Here is a 24719-nt window from a genome sequence, read left to right on the forward strand (position 1 = left end):
TTGTTCTTTAATTCCACATAAAAATGGAATCGTATGGTATTTGTCTTGTGAGATCAATTCTTGATGGCATCTTATGATGGCCAACCTTCTCAGTTATGAGACACCTGAATACATAAATGACCTTTTTCTGCATCAAACCTACTTGAGATGGGGTTTCATAACTTGCAACAGGAAGCCTTGCATAACATGAGGGGCATGCTAACTGGGATCTGGTAAGCTGAGAGGCTTTTGCTGGGATTTCCTTCAGATACTCAGAAAGAACAGGATGTGCACAGGCAGGTACCCGCTCTGTGGGCACCCCAAATCTACCCAGATGGCCCCAAATAAGCCTACGCCTCATTGTAAGCACATGCAGCTCTTGCACTATATCCTCTCCTCTTGATTCTGGACTTGGCTTTGATGCTATGACTGATGGACTCCAGAAGTGACATTCTTCAGGTCTGGAAGCTTCTTCCTCCCCTATGGAGCCTTGGGTTGCCATGTAAGGTGTCCCAGGATCACCAGACTGACTACAATAAAAGTGGAGGATGAGATGTGGCACAGAGAGAGACCTTACTGGGGGTACCAAGGTGTCGGATGTCCAACTCCCACCCACCATCTCCCTAGAGGCATGAGAGACCCCAAGCTAGACCAGCAGAACTGGGCACCAGGATCACGAGCTACGTTTTTTGTTATGTAGCTGGACTTGCCCTCCTCCATATACAAAAAGTAGCTCCCTCTGGGCAGATGAAATACCAAAAGGCTGGAACACAGGTTGCCAGGACACAGCACTGACTGGGGAGAGCCCAGCTGGATGTCCAACAAGCAGCCTGGGTTGGAGAATGTGGAGGGATGCCCCAGGCAGCCTTCAGCCTGCACTCTCTCTTATCAGCCCCTTACCCCTGCTGGGCTTTCATGTTGCCACGCCTGTGTCCAGTGTCCTCTGGCATAGAGGCCTGGGCTGCCATGCTGATTTCTTGGCAAATGGCAGGCAAGGACCATCCTAAGGCCATGATGGGGGGAGACAAGCACAGGACACAAAAAGCTTTTTGTCCCTCGACCTTCACCGGCCCTCCTGGCTCTCCTTTGCCGCAGCAGCCACCCATTTCCCACATACTCTAGCCCAAGACCTCCTTCGGGTGAGGGGGCGTCTCACTTTACTGCTATTGCTAATTACCGAAACCGGTTTCGCTCTCATTTCTTTAGGGTTATTTCAGAAAGGAGCCGTCCTAGTTTGCCCTGAGGTGAGCAGCCGGCTACCCCTTTTCCTCCCGGCCATGCCTGTGCTCAAGTTTCTCTAATGGGTTTTGAGTCTGTTGGGTGTTACTCTTGCCCCTAAACCTCGGGTTTGCTCAGGGCACCGTGGGGCTTGATTCGTGCCAGCGCTGGCCCAGCGCAGGCCCCGCGGCCCGTCAGAAGGCCTCCCCGGCTCAGCCAGCCCCCGCTCCACCCTCCGCCCAGAGGAGGCCGGGCCGTGGGAACGCTGGAGCATCCCAGCCCCAGGACGGTCCCCTCGTTTCCTGGACAGAATGACCGGCCCCTGATGGACCGAAACGGGCCATTAAGTAGTTTTTTGTTGTTGTTTTTTTTCCTGCTCATTTGAGGCAGGAAGGGTCATGAGACTGCTGAAAACTGAATATCTCCTCTTTAAGGCAAATTAAGAGACTGGCTTACTTAGGTCAAAAGTCAGAGCTGGTCTGTGAGGAAAGGCACAACGCAGGGGAGGGAGAGCAAAGAGAACGAGGGAGGAGAGGAGACCGGAGTGAAGAGCCCGGGACAAACCGGAGCGCGCGGGTGAAACCCCGAGGAGCGTGGAGAAGGGAGAGCCGGCGGCGTGGCAGGACCGGGCAGCGGGAGGCAGCGGGAGGGCAGCGCCGGGCCGGCTCACTGCGCGGCGGGGGGGGCAGCGCGTGCGGGAGCGCCCCCCGCGGCGCCGAATGGTCGCGCCCGGCGGCGGCGGCCAATGGGCAGCCGGGATGTTGGGAGGGCGGCGGCGGCCGGGCGCTAGCTGGCTTGGGGACGGGGCGCCGCCATGATGCTTGTTTGCTTTCAATGAAAGCGAGGGGGGCGCGGAGGAGGCGGCGGCGGCGGCGGTGGCGGCGGCGTCGGCGGCGCGGAGGCGAAGGCAGCGGCGGGCGCAGCGAGAAGGGCGAGGCCGGGGACCGAGGGAGCGGGAGGGCGTAGTGGCCGCCCGGCGGGCGGCTGAGGCGGTGGCGCTCCGCGGGGAAACAAAGAGCAGCGTCTGAGGCGACGGCGGAGCGGCGGCGCTGCAGCAGCGGCGGGACTGGTATGGTGGTTCCACAGGTCAGACCCCGCTGCACTCACCGGGAGGAGGCGGCGGCGGCGGAGGGCGGCGCCCCCCGAGAGGTGAGCGAGGCGGCCCGCGGGGCTGCTCCCGCCGGCCCCGCTCGGTCCTGCCCGGGCCGGGGCGCGCGGCGCTCCCGCGGGAGGGCGGCTGGCGCCCGGCGGGAGGGGCCCGCGGCCGGCGGCTGTTGGGGAGCCCCGCGGCGCGCCCGCGGGGAGTTGATTGACGGGGGGCGCGCAGGGCCGCGGTGGGGGGCGCCTGGCCCTCGGCCCCGGACCCGTGGCCGGGATGGTGGCCACTTAAAAGGAGTGGCGGTGTGGGTTGCGCGCTGCGAGCACTAAGTAGTTAGAGCCAAGCTGGAAACCCACTGTTCACCCCTCCCCCAAAGTGTTTAAAATTCAGTTTAAGTCAGATTTTTGGGGGGTGAGGGTGGGAGTGTCATGGTTAAAGAAGCACTTAGCACCGAATAAAGGGATTTGTGGTGTTGCTAAGGACTCGTTGCTAGTCCTGATTACTTAGAGCGGTTTATTCCAGTAACCGGAATCACATGTTTTTCTTCGACTGTCTTCCTTCCTCACCTTCCCTCAAAAGCTTGCTAACTAAACTCTGTACCCTGCTTTAATTGTTACTTCAAATGACAGTGTTGGAATTTTAACACTGAAACTTCCTTAGGGCCAAGAACTCTCTATAGTTAGTTCTGCTGTAAATAAAGCAACATAGGTTCCTAAAAGTCATGGTCTGCAAAATTGTGCAGTTAAAAACTACAGGCCTTCGGGGAAAAATGGGATTGAGGTACAACACTCGAAAACTTTGTCAGTAACTTTCAAAAAATATATTTTATTGATTTTTTACAGAGGGGAAGAGAGGGATAGAGAGTTAGAAACATCCATCAGCTGCTTTCTGCACACCCACTATTGGGGATGTGCCTGCAACCAAGGTACATGCCCTTGACCACAATGGAACCTGGGACCTTTCAGTCCGCAGACCGATGCTCTATCCACTGAGCCAAACCAATTAGGGCAGTAACTTGTGTTTTAAAAGGAAACCTGAAAAAGTGGTAGCACAGTTTTACAAGTTAAATGCTTAAGCAGTATGTACATACTACGGTAAATGTGGCCCTTATCCTGGAAAAAGACCTGGTTTGCTTGTAGAAATGGTCAAAAGAATGGTTGCTTGTGAGTTATTGAGAAGTGGTGGAAGTTGACCTGAACTCACAGAATGTTAAAACAAAATAGGTGGGTGTGTCTTGTATTAGGTCTAGTAATAATTAATGTCGTTTTCTAATACTTTAAATCGAATTTATTTAAACAATACAACAAAGTTTAATCAACAATATAGTTGCCGTTGTTTTCTACTACTTGTGCTCAGGAAGCATTTTAATCCCTCTGTTGTAAAATTCTTGTGATTTTGATGCAAAATATTCGGTCAATGCATTTTTGAGGCATTCTTCATTATTAAATTTTTTTCCAAGAAGAAAGTTTTGCAAAGAACGAAACAAATGGTAATCGGAAGGGGCGATATCAGGAGAATATGCAGGTTGAGGGAGAACTTCCCATTCCAACTGGCGCAGTTTTTCAGCAGTGATTCTTGCAGTATGCGGCCGTGCGTTACCGTGGTGAAGAATTACGCCCTTCCGATTAATCAGCGCGGGTTCTTTTTCTCTTAAAGCTTGGGCTAACCTTTCCAATTGGGCACTATACACTGCACTTGTAATGGTTTGGTTAGATGGTAAAAGTTCATAATGAAGAATTCCTTTAAAATTCCACCAAACACACAACATCACTTTTTTTGCATGCTAGTCAGGTTTTGGCGTGGGCTGCGGAGCCTCATTTTTGTCCAACCATTGAGGCCGCCTTTTCAAATTAACATACAGCACCCATTCTTCATCTCCGGTAACAATTTGCTCTAAAAACGGCAAACGGTTTTGACGAGAGAGGAGCGAACTGCAAATTGTGACTCTTTGATTACGGTTGTTGTCGGTCAACTCATGAGGAACCCATTTTCCAAACTTTTGGACTTTGCCAAGTGCACGCAATTGATTGGAAATTGTTTTTTGTGAACAATTTAAAGTTGTCGCAAGCTCTTGTTGGGTAATTTGAGGATTTTGCACCAAAAGAGCTTGAAGAGCTTCTTGATCAAAATTGGACACACGGCCTCGACCACTCTTGTCATCTAACGAAAAATTTCCCTCGCGAAATTTCTCAAACCAACGCTGGCATTTTCTGGTGCTAACTGCATCTTGACCAAGAGCACTACAGATGTTTTTTGCAGCCTCACTTGCTTTTCTTCCTAATTGGAACTCGTAAAGCATGCAGTGCCGAATATGCTCTTCATCCGCCATCTTCTTAGCCCTAGTTTTGCAACAAAAACCAAGCCAAACACAAACTTTTTCAAGCAAAACTTGTTAATTGCACTTCACACGTTCTGTAGATACCACGTGTTTGAAGGTTGTCAATACAAGTCAACGCCAAGCAAGATTTTAAACGAATGTTTAAAAACGACATTAATTATTACTAGACCCAATAATATACATGTACAAACACATGGAGAACTGATGTACTTAGTAGGTGTTTGAGGTCTGTGTTTTGTGTATTTCTGTGCAGCCAGTTCATTGAGTTGTAATTTTCTACCTCTAGTGTTTTTCACAGAGAAGCAGTTGAGAATTCTGCATTATGCTCAGATTCCCTAAATTATCAATCATGTTGGAACAAATTCACATTTTCTTAACAAGCAGTATAACAGACTGGATTATACTCAAATACAACATTTTAAAAGAGTACTGTAATATTCGGTTCAAAAAATAATTGAACACCTGTGTGTCAGGCGCTGTGGTGTGGATTTGCTATCTTGATGGGCTTATGGGCTTTGTCCCAAGTGGGTAAAGCCTTCATGAGGTTATATGGTAATGAGGAATATACAAAACTTTTGGGGCATGCTAAGGAAAGAACACCTAACTTCTGCTTGGTCTTTGTATCCAGAAAGAGGATTACTGGTGATTCTCTAGATATCTCAAGAAGTTGCATATAGATATATATATATTTTTTTACTCTGCAAATTTTGAGTGGGGCATTTTACAAGCCCTTGCTAAGAAAAGACCACACAGAAATGAAGATTTATTAAGTAAAAAATATTTGCACTTAGCTTTTTGAGGAGCAGATTTTTTTCTTCTGTAAAATTGTGTCTAGTTGTATGTAAACACCACAGCATCATAAAGCAATATCTGGTGAAGCTAACTGCCATATTTTAGAACAATAACTTCATATACTTTTCACCTAAAGTAGTTGAAAATGAAACTATAGTTTATTTAGAACATTAAAACATTATCACCTGCCAAAACCGGTTTGGCTCAGTGGATAGAGCATCAGCCTGCGGACCGAAAGGTCCCAGGTTCGATTCCGGTCAAGGGCATGTACCTTGGTTGCAGGCACATCCCCAGTGGGGGGGGGGGGGGGGGGGGTGTGTGTGCAAGAGGTAGTTATTGATGATTCTCTCTTATCGATGATTCTAACTCTCTCTCCCTCTCTGTAAAAAAAAATCAATAAAATATATTTTTTTTTAAAAACACACTATTACCTGTTACTAATTTTAGAGAAATTTACAGAAACCAGATTTAAGGATTTGTAGTCACAGAAAGAAAATAATGGCTTTTGGTGTTAATAGGCATTGTCCATTACATGTGTTATCTCATTTAATCCTCACACCAAAATTGTGAGGTAGATATTTTATAAAGGAGAAAATTTTAGCCTTAAAGATGAATGTAAGTATATGCTTGCAGAGCTGGGACTTTACATAGGTCTGTTTGACTCTACTTTGTGATCTTAATGACATGGTATGTGCTCCTCCTCCTTCCCTCCTGCCATTTGATGTAGATGTAATATAGGGAGACCCAGTTGCTGCTACACATTGATAAGCACTGACATTTGAATCTGATCATATAGACAAAGGATGGGGGGAGTGTGTTCCAGGACCACACAATCTTAATACTTGTGATTATCTTTTTGGTTATGATCAAAAACCTTATGAGAACCCATGTAAGAATATTATTTGCTGATCAGAAATCCAGTTTTAAAGCACTTTTACTATCTTAGGGAAAGTCAGTCACACATCTTTTGTCAAAAAGCAGTGATGACAGAACTGTACCTCAGTTGTGGGTTTGCTCCCTGCCAGTGGTGGGGATGGTGCAGGAGGCAGCCAGTTGATCAGATGTTTCTTTCCCCCTTCTTCCCTTCCACTCTCTGAAAAGCAGTGGAGAACATATCGTTGGGAGAGGAATAACCAAAAAAGACCCAAATTCCCACTAGACAGTGGTAGCTAGAATATGATTCATTGTAAGAGAGAGAGGAGCAAATAGATGATGGAAAGTCTGGCAAAAGATAAGAAAGAGAAATGAAATAAACTTCTGTTGGCAGCTATTATTTGGTACTGAAGCTGTAAAGTAATAATAGATGGTTGTTGCTTGTCTCATGCTAAGGAACAGATTTAGGATTGTTTCCTTACCTTTTTTATCTTAGTGAAGTTTTACCACACAAATCATGGCTTTAATATCCAGTGCATTGGTGAGCAGTCAACTTTTTGTTAATTAGTTTACAAATCCTGTTTGTCTTAATGCTTTTTGTCCATCTTCTACACTAATAAAAGAGAAACATGCAAATTGATTGTCACTCCACTATGATATCAGCCAATCAGGAGTAAGTATGCAAATTAACCCAACAAAGATGGCGACACCCAGTGCAGGGGCTACTGGGGGCCGGATCAGAGACACAAACCATAGTCCGGGCTCTGAGCAGCCCCAAGGCACTGCTCCTGGCCGAGGTGCTGGGGGCAGGGGCACTGGAGACACAAACCACAAGAAACCTGTGGAAAGGGAGATAAACTATCATAACTTTATCTCCCTTTCCGCAAGATGAGAAAACTGACCTTGGTTTATTTAGTGATGTGGCCCACACCTTTCCACAAGCACAGGGTATGGTATGACCACTCCCAGGAAGGTCTGATCAGAATACTGTCTCTGGGGAATAATGCTACTGTGGCAAGTCACCTGAGAGAGGAAACAAGCTTTTGTTGGGTTTATTCTGAAGGTCAGAGAACATGCCACTCCAACATATGCTGTTATATTGATGACTTTGAGCTGCAGATGCTTGAAAAGAGCAAATAAATGCATGCAGAGGCTTTCACTGAAGTCTCCTGACCTGCCTAAAATCGGACCCCCCAAAAGGAGCTTAAAAGTCATAGGTCCCCTTGATGGGAGGAGTGTCATCAGGCAGAGAAGACTGACTCCTGTCACGGGACAGGAGAGTAAAAGTTGACATCACACCCAAACTTTTTTACAAACTATCTCTCCGCACCTCCCTTCATCTTTCATAAAAATCACTTACTCTCCTCTAAGAGGCCTATATCTCCTGTCCCCTTTCCCTAGAAAGAAAGTAGTATTTAAATCTGCATTCTAAGCCACCTTGGGGAATTACTCATTTTTCCCTGGGATCTCCCACATTTATATGAGATACACATGTTAATGAACTTTCGTTTTTTCTGTTGGTGATCTGTCTTTCATTACAAGGGCCTCCACAAAGAACTCGTAAAGGTAGAGGAAAACTATTTTCCTCCTTCATAATTCTATCTCGAGAAATCAAGTCCCCAACTGAACAGTGAAGTTGGCTCAAGTACCAAGTAGTCCCAGCTGACAGGATGAAGGCTTTTAGGGAGAAATCAATAATATTGGCATCAAAATGGAACTGAGGGCACACACATGGTTGCTGGTGGGAGTTTAAAGTGGTTCAACATTTTTGGAGGATGACTTGGCAAATTTGATAGAAATGTTCAAGGTACATCCAAGGGTCTTCTAGGAATCGCACCTGCTAAGATAAAGCACAAGTGCATAAGCCCTTGTCCGAACCCAGGATGCTATTGCAGGCTCCCTTTCCATGATAGGAAAACCTGGGAACAACCTTCGTTTTTAGGACAATGTGGCACCTATACTAATAAAGGTAATATGCTAATTAGACAAATTTTCCGTATGACCTTCCGGACAAAGCCATATTGGTGGGCCAAGGCAGAGGAGGTTAGAGGCTATCAATCAGGCAGGGGAGAGCAGTTAGGGCAAACAGGCTGTCAGGGGAGAGCCGTTAGGGGGATCAGGCCAGCAGGGGAGAGCATTTAGGGAGATCAGACTAGCAGGCAGGGGAGCAGTTAGGAGCCAGAGGTCCTGAGAGGGACCCCCTTCCCATGCACGAATTCATGCATCAGGCCTCTAGTACTTTATATTTGACTTAAAATATAGAAGTTAACATTTCTAAGCTAGCATATATTTGTACTTATTTAGAGTTAGAATTTGTGGATGTCCTGTACTTGGTGTGCCTTTATGGTTGTATTTTGAACTTACTGGGTTAAATGAAATTGCTAGTTTTGACCCTCAAAATTGTGGTTGTTGCAGTATACATCCCGGCTTCCTCTGACTGTATTTTATATTCATTCATGTGTTTTGGGGTTCATGGACATGGTTAGAAATGCATTTTAACAACAGTCTGGTAAACTGTTATGGGCTGGGCCTTGTGGATGCAGCTGCGTGTGCCAACTTTTCCTTTTAGAACTTGGTATTGATTACTACATACGCCTGCTGTTTAGCTCTAGGTTTGGAGGAATATTTTAGCATAATCTAAAAAAAATCTGTTTTCTCAGATGTCGTATTAGTTGGAAATTTTAGTTAAACTAATTTGGACTGAAATTTAGTTTTGTATTACTTGAGAAAAAGATTTAAGGAAATTGAAATGAGATTGTTTGGGGTACGGGAGGTTTGGGGGTGCTAATACTTGTGATTCTCTTTTTTGTTATGAGTGTATGGATAGTTTTCCAGAGGCTAAAAAAATGTGTGATATCTGATCGCATTGAATTCCAAGCAGATATGTGAATCCAGCTATCTTCTAGTCTGTCAGATATTAAAGAGATTTGCAAAAATGTAAGATGCTGTTATTCTCCTCATGAAATTTTGTTTTTGTAAATAGTTACTTTAATACATTTTTATTAGCCCTAGCTGGCTTGGTTCAGTGGATAGAGTGCTGGCCTGTGGACAGAAGAATCCCGGGTTCAATTCCAGTCTAGGGCATGTACTTTGGTTGCAGGCTCTGTCCCGGCCCCAGCCCCAGTCCTAGTTCTAGTTGTAGTCCTACTCAGGGCTCTTGGAGGCAGCTAAGCAATATGTTTCTCGCACATTGATGTTTCCTCTATGTTTTTCCCTCTTCCAACTCTCCCTAAAAATCAATGAAAAAAGTATCTTCGGGTGAGGATTGACAACAAAAAAGTAATAAAAATGTTTACTAATGTGTGATAGGTTTATTATATTTAATGAGTTGATAAATTTAAAATTTCTTAGTTCTAATTACTGTGGTAAATATTGATAGATATAACTCATATAAACAGAAACTCTTTGAGGTACTCCTTAATCTTGAAGAATATATAAAGGTCCTGAGATACAGAGTTTGACATTTGGAAGACTACAGGTAGAGAGTATCTTGGAAAAGATGATACATCTGAAAAGGAAACGAGGACTTTTGGTCTCAGCAACGTAATTGGAGAATGAACATGAAATCTTGGCCTTTATCAGGGACAAAATACTAGGGAGTTGTTTGAGGCAGTGATGGAATAGACTACAGCTTTGCAACTAGATGTTCCAGGTTCATATCCCAGCTCTGCTACTTGTGTGTGACCTTGAGCAAGTTATTTTAACCCTAACTCAGTTTCCTCAACTGAAAATGAGAATAGCACCTACCTCATGGATTGCTGAGAATTAAATTGAGATATTCAGGTAAATGGCACAGTGGTTGAAAGCACAGACTTTTGGATCAGACTTTGGTTAAAAATCATAATTGTGGCACTACTGTCTCTGACCTCAGGCATGTTACTCATTCTCTGGACCTCGCTTTCTATGTGTATTTCCTTAATGGAGTCCTGAGGATTAAAATGAAATAATGCATGCAAAGGGCCTGATAGACCTGCCCAGTGGCGAATGCTCAAATGGTAGCAGTTACATGCCTAGTGTAGAGTGTGGCAGATAGGTACTCAACAGTTTTGCCATTATCCTTATCTATTTGACGTTTGCTCTCATTTTGTCATAGCACATTACTCAGATTACTTTTTTATAGTTTAACCTTTTAGTTTGTCCCCTTATTGCTTATCCCAGGTTATTATAGAACCATTATTTCGGTCTTTGACCACCAAACCCTTTCTACCTGATTTCTCTAGATTTCACTTTTAAGATTAGAAGCTTAGATATTAGTTATTATTCTCAGTAAGATGGACGTTGCTTCTGCTAGCACACTTGACTCTAATAAAATGCCTTTTTTTTTTTTTTTTTTTCTATCACAGCTTCTCCCCTCAAATTGTTAGGTTTTCCACAAATACTTACGTATACCAGGCTCTGAAGATATAAAAATATTTAAAATACTTGAGGCCTGGTGCACGAAATCTGTGCACTTGGGGGGGGGGGGGGTTCCCCTCAGTCTGGCCTGCTAGATATTCTTAGCGCTGCCATGCAGGCAGGAGAGGCTCCTGCCACTGCTGCTGCGCTCACCAGCTGTGAGCCCTGCTTCTGGCTGAGCAACGCTCCCCCTGTGAGAAGCTCCTGCATTGAGCGTCTGCCCTCTAGTGGTCAGTGTGCATTATAATGACTAGTCATTCTGCTGTTTGTCAGTTTGCATATTAGCCTTTTATTATATAGTACTAGAGACCCAGTGCACAAAATTTGGGTATGGAGGGATGAGTCCCTCAGCCCAACCTGCACCCTCCAATCTGGGATCCCTCGAGGGATGTCCGACTGACCGTTTAGGCCCAATCCCAGTGGAATTGAGCCCAAACGTTCAGTCAGACATCCTTCTCACAATCCAGGACTGCTGGCTCCCAACCACTTGCCTGCCTACCTGCCTGATTGCCCCTAAGCACTTCTGTCAGCCAGTCTTATCACCCCCTAACTACTCCCCTGCTGGCCTGATCACCCCTAACTGCCCTCCCTTGCCATCCTGGTGCCCCCCTAACTGTCCTCCCCTGCAGGCTTGGTCCCCCCCAACTGCCCTTCCCTGCAGGCCATCTTGTGGCGGTCATCTTGTGTGCTGGAGTGACAGTCAATTTGCAAATTACTCTTTTATTAGATAGGGTAAGTAAGTGTAAGATGCCTATATTACAGTAGGTAAGTGAAACATAAAAAAAGTTAAGGTGGGATTAAAGAAGAAAAGTAGAAATTTTCTTCAAGATTCAGAATAAGCAGGGAATAATAAACCCCTGTGTTTGGGAGGGATAGTGAAGAAAGACCTTTTTAAAGTTAGTTATTTGAATTGGTATTTGTACTAGAGTTCCTAGGTTTTTGTGGGAAGGGAGCGATAGAGCAGAAGCAATAGCATATGCTAAGGCCATGGGGGTTTGTGAGGGGTAACTGGGAATGCAGGAGCCCCAGATGATGAGACTAGAGAGGCACACAAAGACCGGTTATAAATACATATACCTTCTTTGTTTTATAAGTGAGCCTGGGTTTCCTCTTTTTAGTTAGTTCAACACATATTTGAGCTTCTTTTGTGTCAGGTGCTTTGTTAGAGTCCAAGACTACAAAGATGAAGGAGATGTTGTATTAGAACCATGAGGTTTTAGGTCATTTTAGACAGTACCTAGGATGCATTAAAATGGGGGAGAGTATAAGAACAAACATGGGTCTGAGACTGGTGGAATAACTCAGGTAAGAGCCCAAGGAAGTAAGGCAAAGTGGATGAAAGATTTAGGAGGTAAAATGGGCTAGAACTAGAGACTCACTGGGAAGACTGATTAGCTGGGAAATAGTCAAGGATAATACTGATATTTCTGGCTTGGAAAACTGGGTGATGATTATAGGAGGAGGGGGAGGTTTGAAAACCAAGAACATAATTTCACTTTTTCGTAAGATTTTTTAATTCTTACCCAAGGATATGTTTATTGATTTCAGAGAGAGACATTGATTGGTTGCCTCTTATGCATCCCAACTAAGGACCGAACCCACAACCTAGGTACGTGCCCTGACTAAGATTTGAACTCTCGACATTTCAGTGTACTGGACCAACCTACTTTGCCACACTGGCCAGGGCTAGTAAGACCTTTTTGATACCTTGTTTCTTTCACTAGCTTTTTATTCTATTCCTCCTATGCAATGCAAATACCTTGCTTTGAGAGATTATCATGAGTTACCCACTATGGCATTGATTATTTTTAATAGCCTTGAAATCACAAATATACAGTTTTTAGGACCCACACAGCAGGGCAGCGGCACCCCATCCCTTGCGGAATGGGATTGGTTAGCTTGCGGCCAGTGGCCTGACCGCCAAGAATCCTATTCACCGGGACCCAGGACCCACACGTTAGGGCGGCAGGAGATTCCACAGCCTGATGTGTTTAATAATACTTTGTGAACAAAATGCCGAAAGGGTGGGAATAAAGTATTAGGTAGACTGTTCACTGTGAGCTTTAAAGAACCAGAATGATATTATCTTGGACTTGTGCTTCTGCTTGTAAAAGGTGCGATATGTTTTGATGATCTGCAAACTGTAGGAGGTGTAATTTATGACACATTTTGTGAAGCTGCTAAACATCGAGGATTATTAATTGATGACACTATCTGGAAATATATGATTGACGATGTGATCATCCTTAATATGCCCAAACAATTACGGCAACTTTTTGCATACATATGTGTGTTTGGATGTCCTGCTGATGCAGACAAATTATGGCACGAGAATAAAGCTCATTTTATTGAAGATTTTTGTTGGAATTTACACCAAAGAGAAGGTGCCTGTGTGAACTGTGAAATGAATGCTCTTAACAAAATTCAAGAGGTATTTATATTGCATGGAATGAAATGTTCACATTTCAAACTTCCAGACTATCCTTTATTAACGGATACAAATTCATGTGATGAATTGTATGAGCGAAAACAGGTAGAGGTTTTGATAACTGGTTTGGCTCAGTGGATGGAGCATTGGCCTGCAGACTTAAGAGTCCCAGGTTGGATTCCGGTCAAGGGCATGTACCTTGGTTGGGACACATACCCAGTGAGGAGTGTGCAGGAGGTAACTGATCAATGTTTCTCTCTCATAGATGTTTCTAGCTCTCTATCTCTCTCCCTTAATGTAAAAAATCAATAAAATATATATTTTAAAAAAGAAACATTTAAAATTCCTCCATATCTGCCTGGCTGGTGTGACTCAGTGGTTGAGACTGGAAGGGGATCGCACCCTGGCCAGGCTGAGACCCCGGCCCAGGCTGTCACTGCTGGCAGGCTGATTGTGGGATTTTTGTTGTTGTTTGCTCCTCTGGTAGATTAAGGTCCAAGGTCATGTATTTATTTATTATTTACTACTATTACCTGGCAGGGTGCTTAATAAATATTTGTCGAACTAACAATTCTGTAAAGTAAACTATCTTTTTTTTTTTAATCAATCTTTATTGTTCATATTATTACAAAGGTTCCTCATTTCTTCCCCCCTCCACCAGGTTCCCACCCCACCCTCCGCCCCCTCCCCATCCCCCATTGTCCTCATCCATAGGTGCACAGTTTATGTTCAGTTTCTTCGTCCCTCCCTTTCCCCGATAGTAAATCCCTTTTCAGATAGTAAATCTGTTACTTAGCATTTTCTCATATCAATAATACCTCCACATGCCCAATGATACACTTCACACAAAAGACATTTCCAAATAGGTCAACCAGCCTCATCCAGGTCCCACCCAAGGCACTCACAGATCAACACCCCAGCACTATACTAACTCAACACATCCAGATCTAAGCCTTCATCACTTGATTCAGCAGACCCTCAAGTTCCCGCAAAAGTTTCCAGCCATGTCTGAGAGGCAGCCGTGGGGGAGGGGCAGGCGAGGAGCGAGCTGTTCCGGGCCTGGATGCTCCGGGCCTGGCCTCTGTTGCTCTGGTTCGTTCCACAACCAGCTGCTCCAGGTCTGGTCACTGCTGCTCCCGACCTAGTTGCTCTGGACTTGGCTGTTGCTGCTCCAGGCCTGGCCGCACCCGACCCGGTAGCTCCAGGCCCGGCCGCTCTGGGCCTGGCCGCTCCTAGCCTGGTAGCCGCTGCTCCGGGCCTGGCTGCTCCCAGCCTGGCAGCTGCTGCTCCGGGCCGGGCCGCTCCGAGCCTGGCCGCTCCCGGCCTGGATGCTCTGGGCTTGGCTACTGCTGTTCTGGGCCTGGCTCTCCCAACCCAGCTGCTCTGGGCCCAGCTTCTCCGGGCCCAGTCACTCCGGGTCTGGGTGTTCCTGGACTGGCCACCCTGGTCTTGGCCGCCTCCGCCTCAGGCCTGGCTGCCACTGCCCCAGGTCTGGCTGCTCCAGTGCTGGCCGTTGATGCTCTGGTTCTGGCCGTTGATGCTCTGGTTCTGGCCGCTGCTGCTCCGGGTCCGGCTGCCACTGCTTTGTGCCTGGCCACTCTAGGCCTGGTCACCACTGTTCCAACATTCTGTCCCTTTTTCTTTTTTTTCTTTTTTTTTTTAAAACGCATTTAAGTTGGAATGTTGGCTGGTGAGTTGAGTTCTGACTTAATCTTTGATTTTTCAAGATCTTCTTTGTATTCTTTCTTAAGTAATTTTACTATCTTTTGTTCTCACTTGATTTATTCACATTGAGAACTTCTTTGGTTTCTTCCTCCTTGTCCTGGGAGCTCAGCAGGTTGGCCTGTGGCACCTCTTTGTTCTCCGCGGGCTCCTGCGCTGCTTCAGCCCGTTGCCGGGGTCCGCGCCGCCCAGGAAGCAGCCCCCGGCCTTGGCTCCGTTGCCCGCGCTCAGTGGTTGAAGGCTCAGGGGCACCCCCCCCCCCCTGGGGGCCTCGTCACCCGGCTCCTTGCTGGTGCCCGGCTGGCCGGTGTCCAGCAGGGGCTCCTGCTCCTCGTCGCGTTCCTCCAGTCTGGAGCTTTCTTTCTCCCTCCCGCTAGGGGAGTCCAGGATCAGAGTCAACAGACTGTGCTCTGCGTGCAGTGTGCGCGACTCCGGGGGCCCCGCCTTTCGCCGCTCCCCCAGGATTCCGCCTCACAGCCCCGTCTCCCCCTGCTGGAGCCTGGGTCCCCAGGGTCTGGCCCATAACTGGGGCTCAGCGCTGCCGGTTCGGGGGTTCAGCCCAGGCTGGGGGTTCTATTTCCTTCCTGCTAGGGAACGCCAGGCAGCACCCAGCCCTCTCTTCCTCTCCGGCTGCGACCTCTCCGCGCGCACGTGCGTGCAGGCGCGCAGCATGTCTCCGTACCTTAGGCTTTTTTTCAGCTCCTCTGATTTTCCTTCTGGTTTTCTCCCTTCTTCCTATTGTAGAGTTTTCAGTCAGTCGACTCCCTATAGCTCTGGGCGATGTCCACTCTACATTTTAGTTGTATTCCATTGAAATTGTTGTGGGCTGTTGCGGTTAGATGTCTACCCGAGCAGCCATCTTGGATCCTCTCCAAAAGTAAACTATCTTAATGAAGCAATGGTTCAGGTGTATTGAAGAATGTGCTAGGCATTATAGAGGACTCTGGGAGATACAGATGTTTGGGGAGATAGGTCCTATAGTAAGTGTATACTGTGCACAGGAAGGTGTAGTGAACTTCTCTTGTGTCTTTGTTGAGAAGGGCTTTTGGGACTCTTGTGTGAGCTGAGCTGTCTTGAATGGTGACTAAAAGTTTAGAGTGGTTGTTTTTGGTGAAGGGTTTGGCATGTATTGAAAAACTTCATAGGTCGGTGTATGTGTAAATGGCTGAAGTTGAGTGAGAAAATAGTTGACAGAGAGAGAGAGAGAGAGAGAGGGAGGGAGGGAGGGAGGGAGGGAGGGAGGGAGGGAGGGAGGGAGGGAGGGAGGGAGGGGGAGGGAGGGAAAATAGTTGACTAAGTCCAGATTTTAAAGAAATTGGAAATTTGGATGTTAGGTAGACAGGAAGAACCATTGGATTTTTAAGCAGGAAAAGACATGAGTAGCCGTCCGTCAGGAAGATAGGTGTAGAAGTCATTTTATAATTGAAGATAGAAAGGAGGTTCTACATTAACGAAAGTAGCTTTGAAAATGAAGAAGATGGTTTAAAAATCTTGAAGATACAAAATGTCAGTCAACTTTAGTGAAAAATTGGATAAGACCTGGAGAAAAAATTGGGTGAAATAAGTTGGTACCAAGTTACTGTCACTACCTTTTCATATATACCTTACTTGTAGCTCTGCAGGCAGCCTGATCAAATAAAAGGGATTCTGCACAGAGTTTTGCTTACCTCTCTTTCCTTTGCCCCTCTTTGTCTCCTTAATATCTGGGGAAGAAATAAAGCACAAAGAAAGGAGGAGAAAATATAAAGAGCATGTAAAGGAAAAGAGATGTTAAATTTAGCATTTCATTTTGTCAGTTGAGATTGGTCGAAACAGCCTCATTTCCCTTGAAAAAATCTGGCCAGTATAATTAAAATAAATTCTTTAACAAGAAACGTGTGTGTGTGTGTGTGTGTGTGTGTGTGTGTGTATGTGCATGGCCAAAATAACATGATTGCATAATCATTAATGTTGTAATTAGGAATTGAGTGTGAAATGTTATTCTCCACACAAAGTCTTTTATTGCTGATTTATTGATTATACAATATATAGGGACCATTCATTGCATTTGATGTTATCTCAATTTTCTTCACATCTGGTGACTAGCTTGTCGAAGTCACCAGACCATTATCCTGCAGAAAGTCCTGCATTTTTATTTTGTCAGATCGCTTCTTTGGTGTCATCAGGCCAATTCTTTTAGTTCTCAATTGTTGATGTGTACTTACTTCATAATCTCTCATATCAAGATATCCAATATCTGGATCTTCCTCTGTAGCGGTTGCAAAGATTGATTAAGAAGGTAACAATTTGCCAAAACCGGTTTGGCTCAGTGGATAGAGCGTCATCCTGCGGACTGAAGGGCCCCGGGTTCAATTCCGGTCAAGGGCATGTACCTTGGTTGCGGGCACATCCCCAGTGGGGGGTGTGCAAGAGGCAGCTGATCGATGATTCTCTCTCATCGATGTTTCTAGCTCTCTATTCCTCTCTCTTCCTCTCTGTAAAAAAATCAATAAAATATATATATTTTTAAAAAGGTAACAATTTATTTCTCCTATGAACATTTTAACCTTATGATCAGAAAACAGTTTGGATGGTGGTGTTACTTTAGCATTTTGCCAATGATTATTTAATGTGTTATCCCAGTTTATAATTTTTGCTTTAAAAAGGTTTCTTAGGCCGAAACTGGTTTGGCTTAGTGGATAGAGCGTCATTCTGCGGACTGAAAGGTCCCAGGTTCGATTCCGGTCAAGGGCATGTACATTGGTTGTGGACACATCCCCAGTTGGGGGTGTGCAGGAGGCAGCTGGTCGATGTTTCTCATCGATGTTTCTATTGTAGCTCTCTATCCCTCTCCCTTCCTCTCTGTAAAAAATCAATAAAACATTTTTTTTTTAAATAAAAGGTTTCTTAGGAATTACAAAATGATGTTGCTTTTGTTTTTTAAATTCTTTCTTCATTTATTAGTTGTCATTTTTTTGTAAAGTAGGACTTTTCCTTCAAATGGGGCTGTTTGCTCTGAAATGGAATACCTGCTTAAAGGATAAACACTTAAATCTTTCTCAAGTTATCAGTTGTCTTAGTTTAATAGCTGCCACAATTTTGGTGGCAGATTTGTGCCTATGGCCTTCCCTTCACTCCCCGTTAGCCCACCCTTACTTTCTTCCTGCCTCTGCTACTAATCCATCTTTTACATCACTGCCAGCTCTGTTTTCTGCAGCACAGATAGTAATCATGTTATACATTTTTATTGATTTGGTGTATTTCGTTCCATTATAATTACGATTGTTTTTGCTCAGATTGTCACAACTTTGTCTAGTGATAACTCTTTCTTGCTGGCTCCTGTATCATCTTGACAAGACATAACCCCATTAGATTTGTGGGGGGGTTTTTGGTATAAAAGGGTGTCCCAGCTTCATTTTAATAGAATTTCTTCTCCAGGCTTGTAATTGGCCATTTTGCAATGAATTTTGTTTTCTTGGTATTAGAGATCAAATCAAGGATTAGGAGTACTTCTAGAACACTTCGGTGGCTACTTAGAAACAAAAACCATAAGTTTAAGCTGGTAGTCTCAAGTCAGTTTTAGAATTGTTTTTATCTAATTTTATCAATTTACTAGAAGCCCTGTGCACTCAGGAGGGGTCCCTCAGCCCTGCCTATTCCCTCTTGCAGTCCAGGAGCTGGCCTAAGCTGGCAGTCAACATCCTTGTGATACCGAGGAGGTGGGAGATGCTCGCAGCTATCAGCCCAGCTTGTGGGCTTGTGGCTGAGTGGAGCTCCCTCTGTAGGAGCACATGACCACCAGGGGCAACTTCTGTGTTGAGTGCCTGCCCCTGGTGGTCAGTGTGTGTCATAGCAACTGATCATTCCTAGTCATTCTATTGTTAGGGCCAATTTGCATATTACCCTTTTATTATATAGGACTAGAAGTCCAGTGCATGAAATTCATGCTTGGCGGGGGTTGTCCCTCAGCCCAACCTGTACCCTCTCCAATGTGGGTGCCCTTGAGCGATATCCAACTGCCAGTTTAGGACATCCCTCTGGCAGTTGGACATCCCTCTCACGAGTCCAGTCCCTCTGGCTTCTAACTGCTCACCTGCCTGCCTGCCCTAACCACCCTGCCTGCTGGCCTGATCTGCTCTCCCCTGCTGGCCTGGTCACTCCTAACTGCCCTTCCCTGCTGGCTTGGTCACCCCTATTCACTTTTTTAAAATCTTATCCCCTTCGCACACAATTGTATTTGACTTCCTTATTGGCTTCTCTTTTTCACACAATTTTTCTCTCTATTAACACTTTTTCCTACGGATTCATCATTTATAAACTTTTCTTTCCTCATTTCCTACTTCTGTTCCATCAATCTTCTTCCAATCTTTCTCCTTCCTACCCTCCCTCCCTCCCTCCCCACATTCCTTCTTTCCTTTATCTTTACCCCTGCCCTCCCTCACCTTTTCCTTCCTTCCCACCTTAATATTTTTCTTCACTTCCTCCCTTGGACCTGCTTTGCTCCCTGCCCCATTTCTTCCTTCTTCCCATTCTCCTTTTAAGCTTTACCCGCTCCCCTTTAAAACTTTTCTTCCCTCCCTCTTTCTGTCTCATCCTAGCTTTCCCATATACTCTATTTACTTCCACTGTTTTAATATGTCTATCTACCTGCCTAATTATTCACTATCATTTATCTTTTTTCTTTTCTGACTTCTATTTTTAAAATTTGACCCCAGTACACAACTATACTTGATTTTCATTATAGCTCCTACAGTTCACTCATACATCCTCTTTCCTTAATTCTTTTCTCTACTGACTCCTTTATAAAGTTCTTCCCTCCCTCTTGCCCTTCTTCCCCTTCCTCCCTCGTTTACTCTTTTTACAAGCTAATTAAAAATCCTATGCTTTTTATCCTTAGTATTGACTGCTTTCCTCTCTGGGACCTGAAGCCGCCTCTGTTTGGGCACTCGGGCCCCTCTTGCACTGGCTTTGAGGGGCCGAGCGACGATATACTGCGGCCCGCACCTCCCCTGTCCGAGTTGGCTGGGCCGGCGTCCGTCATGGGGACCGCTACATTACGTGCACGAGTGTGTGTAGTCACACGCACGCGAGGCTTTTCTCCCGTTGAGTGCTGAAGCGGGGGGGATGCAGAGCCTTTCCTACCCCCTGCCATGCTCACTCCCATGCCTTGAGTGGCTCTCCGTCCAGTCCCCTCTGGAATTCGCAGGCAACGGGCATGCTTGTGCAGGCACAGTTGGGCCCGGCTTGTCCTGGGTGTGGGGGCTTTCCACCAAGGATTCGAACCCCCGTCCGGGTCAGACTGGGCAGATGAATGAATGGATGGCTGGAGAAAGCTGTGGATGCTTCCCTGAGGTGTGAGGGTTGTCTGTGCACTCTCTATTGTCGTGCACGGGCCCTTCCTTCATGGTGTTTGGTCCACATCCTTTCGGTTTGTGTGTTCAACCTCTCCCGGGGGTCACTGCCGATGTGCACAACCCCTGGTTGGCATCTGCTGACCACACCCCGAGAGCCGGCCTTCTGCTGTGCAGGTGTCGTCCCACAGCTCCCCCCACCTTATGTGCGGGGGGGTGGGGGTGGCGTCCCCTGGCAGAGTGCTCTTGGATGGGGCATGGTGTCGTGGGGTGGTTTGTCGGGCGCATGCAGGGAGAAAAAGAGCACTCCGGCCTGGGGGCAAGGAAGCCAGCCTCACAGGAGTCCCCAGCTGCGCACGCATCTGCTGGTCTGTTAATATGCAAATTGATCATTATTGGACACCGTTGTGGTCAGTTAGCATATTGCCTCTTTATATGTATAGATGTTTTCTTACCCTGAAAATTGTGTTTCCTTAATGTAGTACTTATTTGTTTATTCCTACATTATCAAATAATATATATGTGTGTGTGTGTGTGTGTGTGTGTGTGTGTGTGTATATCTCCTATCTAATAAAAGAGAAATTTGCAATTTAACCATCACTCTGCTATGCCTACCAGCCAATCAGAGCAACCATGCAAATTAACCCAACAAAGATGGCGGTTAATTTTCATATGCAGGCACTGAGCGGCCTGGGTCCCTAGAACATCCTCCAGATCTAGGCCGCTCTTAGCCTGTAGGCCCGCTCTTAGGCCCTGAGCAGAGGGGTCTCAGAATGCCCCCAGCCGCTTGCAAATGCTCCGACACCAAGCGGTAGTTCGCGTCCACACCCCCAACATGGCACTCATGATGGGGCGGGGAGGGGGGGTGCTGGCTGCTGGCCTCTGCGTGTGGCCCAGGGGTCGCTGCATGCCCCCCAGCCTGGTGCCCATGGGGGGCTGGCTGCTTGCCTTGGGGGCATTCGGAGTCGAGAATGTTCCCACCTTACCCCTAGCCCAGCGCCCTCGATGGGGGAATGCTGCCAGCCTCTGGGGTGTGCAGAGACCCCGGTGGTCACCACCGGCTGGCAGGAACACGCCCCTAGCCCAGTGGACACAATGCAGGGGCTGCATGAGCTGCAGAGGAAACACCTTTTTATTTTTTATTTTTTTATTTTTTTTAATAAGTTTTTATTGTTCATATTATTACAAATGTTCCTTTTTTCCGCCCCCCACCATTGCTCTCCTCCACCAGGTTCCCACCCCACCCTCTGCCCTTTCCCCTCTCCCCATTGTCCTCATCCATAGGTGCACAGTTTATGTTCAGTCTCTTCCCACGCCCCCCTATCCCCTTTTCCCCAAGAATCGTCAGTTCACTCTCCTTCCATACCTCTGATTCTATTATATTCAACAGTTAATATTGTTCATCAGATTTTTTTAATTTCCTTGGTTTTTAGATTCACTTGTTGATGGTTACGTATTTGTTCATAATTTTTATCTTTGTTTACTTTCTCTTCTGAAAGAACCCCGTTCAGCAATTCATATAATTCTGGTTTGGCGGTGATGAACTCCTTTAGCTTTTTTTTATTAGTGAAGCTCTTTATCTGGCCTTCGATTCTGAGTGATAGCTTTGCTGGGTAGATTATTTTTGGCTGTAGGTTCTTGCTATTCATCACCTTGAATATTTCTTGCCATTCCCTTCTGGCCTGCATGGTTTCTGTTGAGAAGTCAGCTGACAATCGTATAGGTGCTCCTTTATAGGTTACTACCTTCTTTGCTCTTGCTTCTTTTAATATTCTCTCTTTGTCTTTTGCTCTTGGAATTTTAATAATGATGTGTCTCGGTGTGGTCCTCTTTGGATTCCTTTTGTTTGGAGTTCTGTGCGCTTCCTGGACTTGTAAGTCTTTCACCAGGTGGGGGAAGTTTTCTGTCACTATTTCTTTCAGTATGTTTTCGATATCTTGCTCTCTCTCATCTTCTGGGACCCCCATAATTCTGATGTTGGTTCGCTTGAAGTTGTCCCAGAGGTTTCTTACATTATCTTCAATTTTCTGGATTCTCTTGCCTTCTAGCTTCTGTAGAGGAGTGTCTTCTGGCTCTTTATGTTCCAAATCTTTGACTTGATTCTTGCGATCTTCCCTTCTGTTTTTAGGACTCTGTAAAATATTTTTTATTTCAGACAATGTATTCTTTATTTCTTGTTGATCCCTTATCATTTCTTGTTGACTCCTTATTAATTCTAGTTGATCTCTTTTCATATCCTCATAGGCCTTATCCATCTTTTCTAGGAAATTCTTGAAAAACCTTATAAGCATAGATTTGAACTCTATATCCAGACGCTTTTTGTCCTCCATTTCTTTCGTTTGTGATCTATTTCACAATTACAGATGGGACGGGGTTTCAGGGTGGAGCCTGCAGCTTTGGCTTCCGTCAGCCCCGCCCTATACGGGTCCTTCAGTGCTCGCTGATGCCAGGGCCTCTGAGAGAAAGGTGCCCTCGATTTTCGCCTGCTGCCAAACCGTCTATGCTCTCCCCCAATGAGCTCGGTATTGGGGTTCAGTTCAGTTGGAAGTGGAGTTGGAGGTGGCGTTCAGAGCAGTCTGGAGCCCCAGTCTCCTTCTCGTCAGGGAGATCCCGCGGCACAGCCGACCGTCCCTTCTCTGCGCGCAGTGTGCGCACCTCCGGGACCTCCTTTCGCTGCTTCCCCGGAGTCCCGCCTTACAGCCCGGCTCCCTATGGCTGAGCCTGAGTCCCCAGGGTCTGGCCTAAAACTGGCGTTCAGAGCAGTCGGGGGCCCAGCACAGTCGGAGTTTTATCTCCTTTCCGCTAGGGAACGCCCGCCAGGCACTCGGCCTCCCTCCTCTCCAGCTCCGTCCTCTCCGCGAGCCGCGTCTCCGTACCTTGGGCTTTTCCAGCTCCTCCGCGCCTCCTTCTGGTTTTCTCCTTGCTTCTCGCTGTAGAATTTCCAGTCAGTCAACCTTCCTGTAGTTCTGGTCAATGTCCATTTTATATTTTAGTTGTATTTTATTGAAATTGTTGTGTGCGGCTGCAGCTAGGTGTTCACCTGGGCGCAGCCATCTTGGATCCCCAGAAACACCTTTTTAAAAATATATACATTTCACTGATTTTTTTTTTTTTTTTTTTTTTAACAGAGAAAAGGGGAGAGGGATAGACAGTTGGAAATATCAATGGGAGAGAAACATTGATTAGCTGCCTCCTGCACACTTCCCACTGGGGATGTGCCTCCAACCAAGGTACATGTCCTTAACAGGAATCAGACCTGGGTCCCTTCAGTCTGCAGGCCCACGGTCTATCCACTGAGCCAAACCAGTTTGAGAGTAAATACCTATTCTGACAGCTCATTGGCTAAGCTCCCTGTAGGTCACCACTTGCAGTGTTCTTGGTAACTTGGGTTATAAGAATCCAAGAAGGTGATTTAGGGTTTTTCCACCATACTCCTGGAGGAAAAAACAAAGGTCCACTACTGGAGGGGCTAAGAAATGTCATATCCTGCCCTAGCTGCTTTGGCTCTAAGGATAGAGCCTCGGCCTGCAGATTACAGGGTCTGGGTTCGATTCTGATCAAGGACATGTAACTAGGTTACAAGCTTCTCCCAGGTCAGGGCTCATGGAGGAGCAACCAATCTAAGTGTCCCTCTCATATTGATGTTTATCTCTCCCTCTCCCTCTCCCTCTCCCTCTCCCTCTCTCTCTCCCTCCTTCTCCCTCTCCCTCTCCTTCTCCCTGTCTCTCTTCCACATTCTCTAAAAATCAATGGAAACATAGCCTCAGGTGAGGACTAAAAAAAAAAAAAGGTCATATCCTATGAAAGATATATCTTGAAAATGCCTAAAGGAAGTTGTCATTTTTTCACAGTGAAGGGACTAGATTTCGTGTTAATGAAAACACCTTGGTGGCTGCAGTGGCTGCAACAGGGCAGTAATGAGGCTGGTGCCTTCCCTTGATCAGATTGGAGAGGGTGCAGGCTGGGCTGAGGGACAACCCTCGCCCCCCATCCTCATGCACAAATTTCGTGCACTGGGCCTCTAGTATATATATAAAAAAGGGTAATATGCAAATTAGCTGGGATCCCTTAAGGTGTCACGATTGGCTCAGGAAGAGCTTTGCACACAGATTGGCGGGAGGGGACTGTGTGCCAGCCCCTGTGGCCATGGGGAGAATGGGGCTGGGGACAGGCCGGAGCGAAGATACAACACCAGGAGTGGGGGCATGCTCCGAGCCACACTGCAGTTGCTCAGAGCATGCCCTCATCCCAATCGACAAAACACCAGGGGCCCTCTGCATGTGAGCTGCAGAGGAAACACCTTTTCTGATCGCTCATTGGCTAAGCTCCCTCTAGGTTACCACTTGCAGTGTTCTTGGTAACTTGGGTAATAAGAATGCGAGAAGATGATCTAGGGTTTTCCCCCCTCACTCCTGGAGGAGAAAACGAAGGTCTGCTGCTGGCAGGCCTAAGAAATGTCATATCCTGCCCTAGCCGCTTTGGCTCTGTGGACAGAGCCTCAGCCTGCGGATCACAGGGTCCAGATTCAATTCTGATCAAGGACAT

The 24719-nt window shown here is 46.2% G+C and overlaps 1 protein-coding gene across 1 annotated transcript in view; it reads left to right on the forward strand.

Moving 5' to 3' along the window:
* Nucleotides 1-1999: 1999 nt before the first annotated feature.
* CNOT6 (CCR4-NOT transcription complex subunit 6) overlaps nt 2000-24719 on the forward strand; it is a 72039-nt gene continuing 49319 nt past the window's right edge. The window contains exon 1 of the mRNA XM_036450199.2: nt 2000-2346. The gene's annotated coding sequence lies outside the window, so the exon portion shown is untranslated. The remainder of the gene's footprint in view (nt 2347-24719) is intronic.

This window comes from Pipistrellus kuhlii, unplaced genomic scaffold, assembly GCF_014108245.1.
Source record: "Pipistrellus kuhlii isolate mPipKuh1 unplaced genomic scaffold, mPipKuh1.p scaffold_m20_p_21, whole genome shotgun sequence".
NCBI classification, from domain to species: domain Eukaryota; kingdom Metazoa; phylum Chordata; class Mammalia; order Chiroptera; family Vespertilionidae; genus Pipistrellus; species Pipistrellus kuhlii.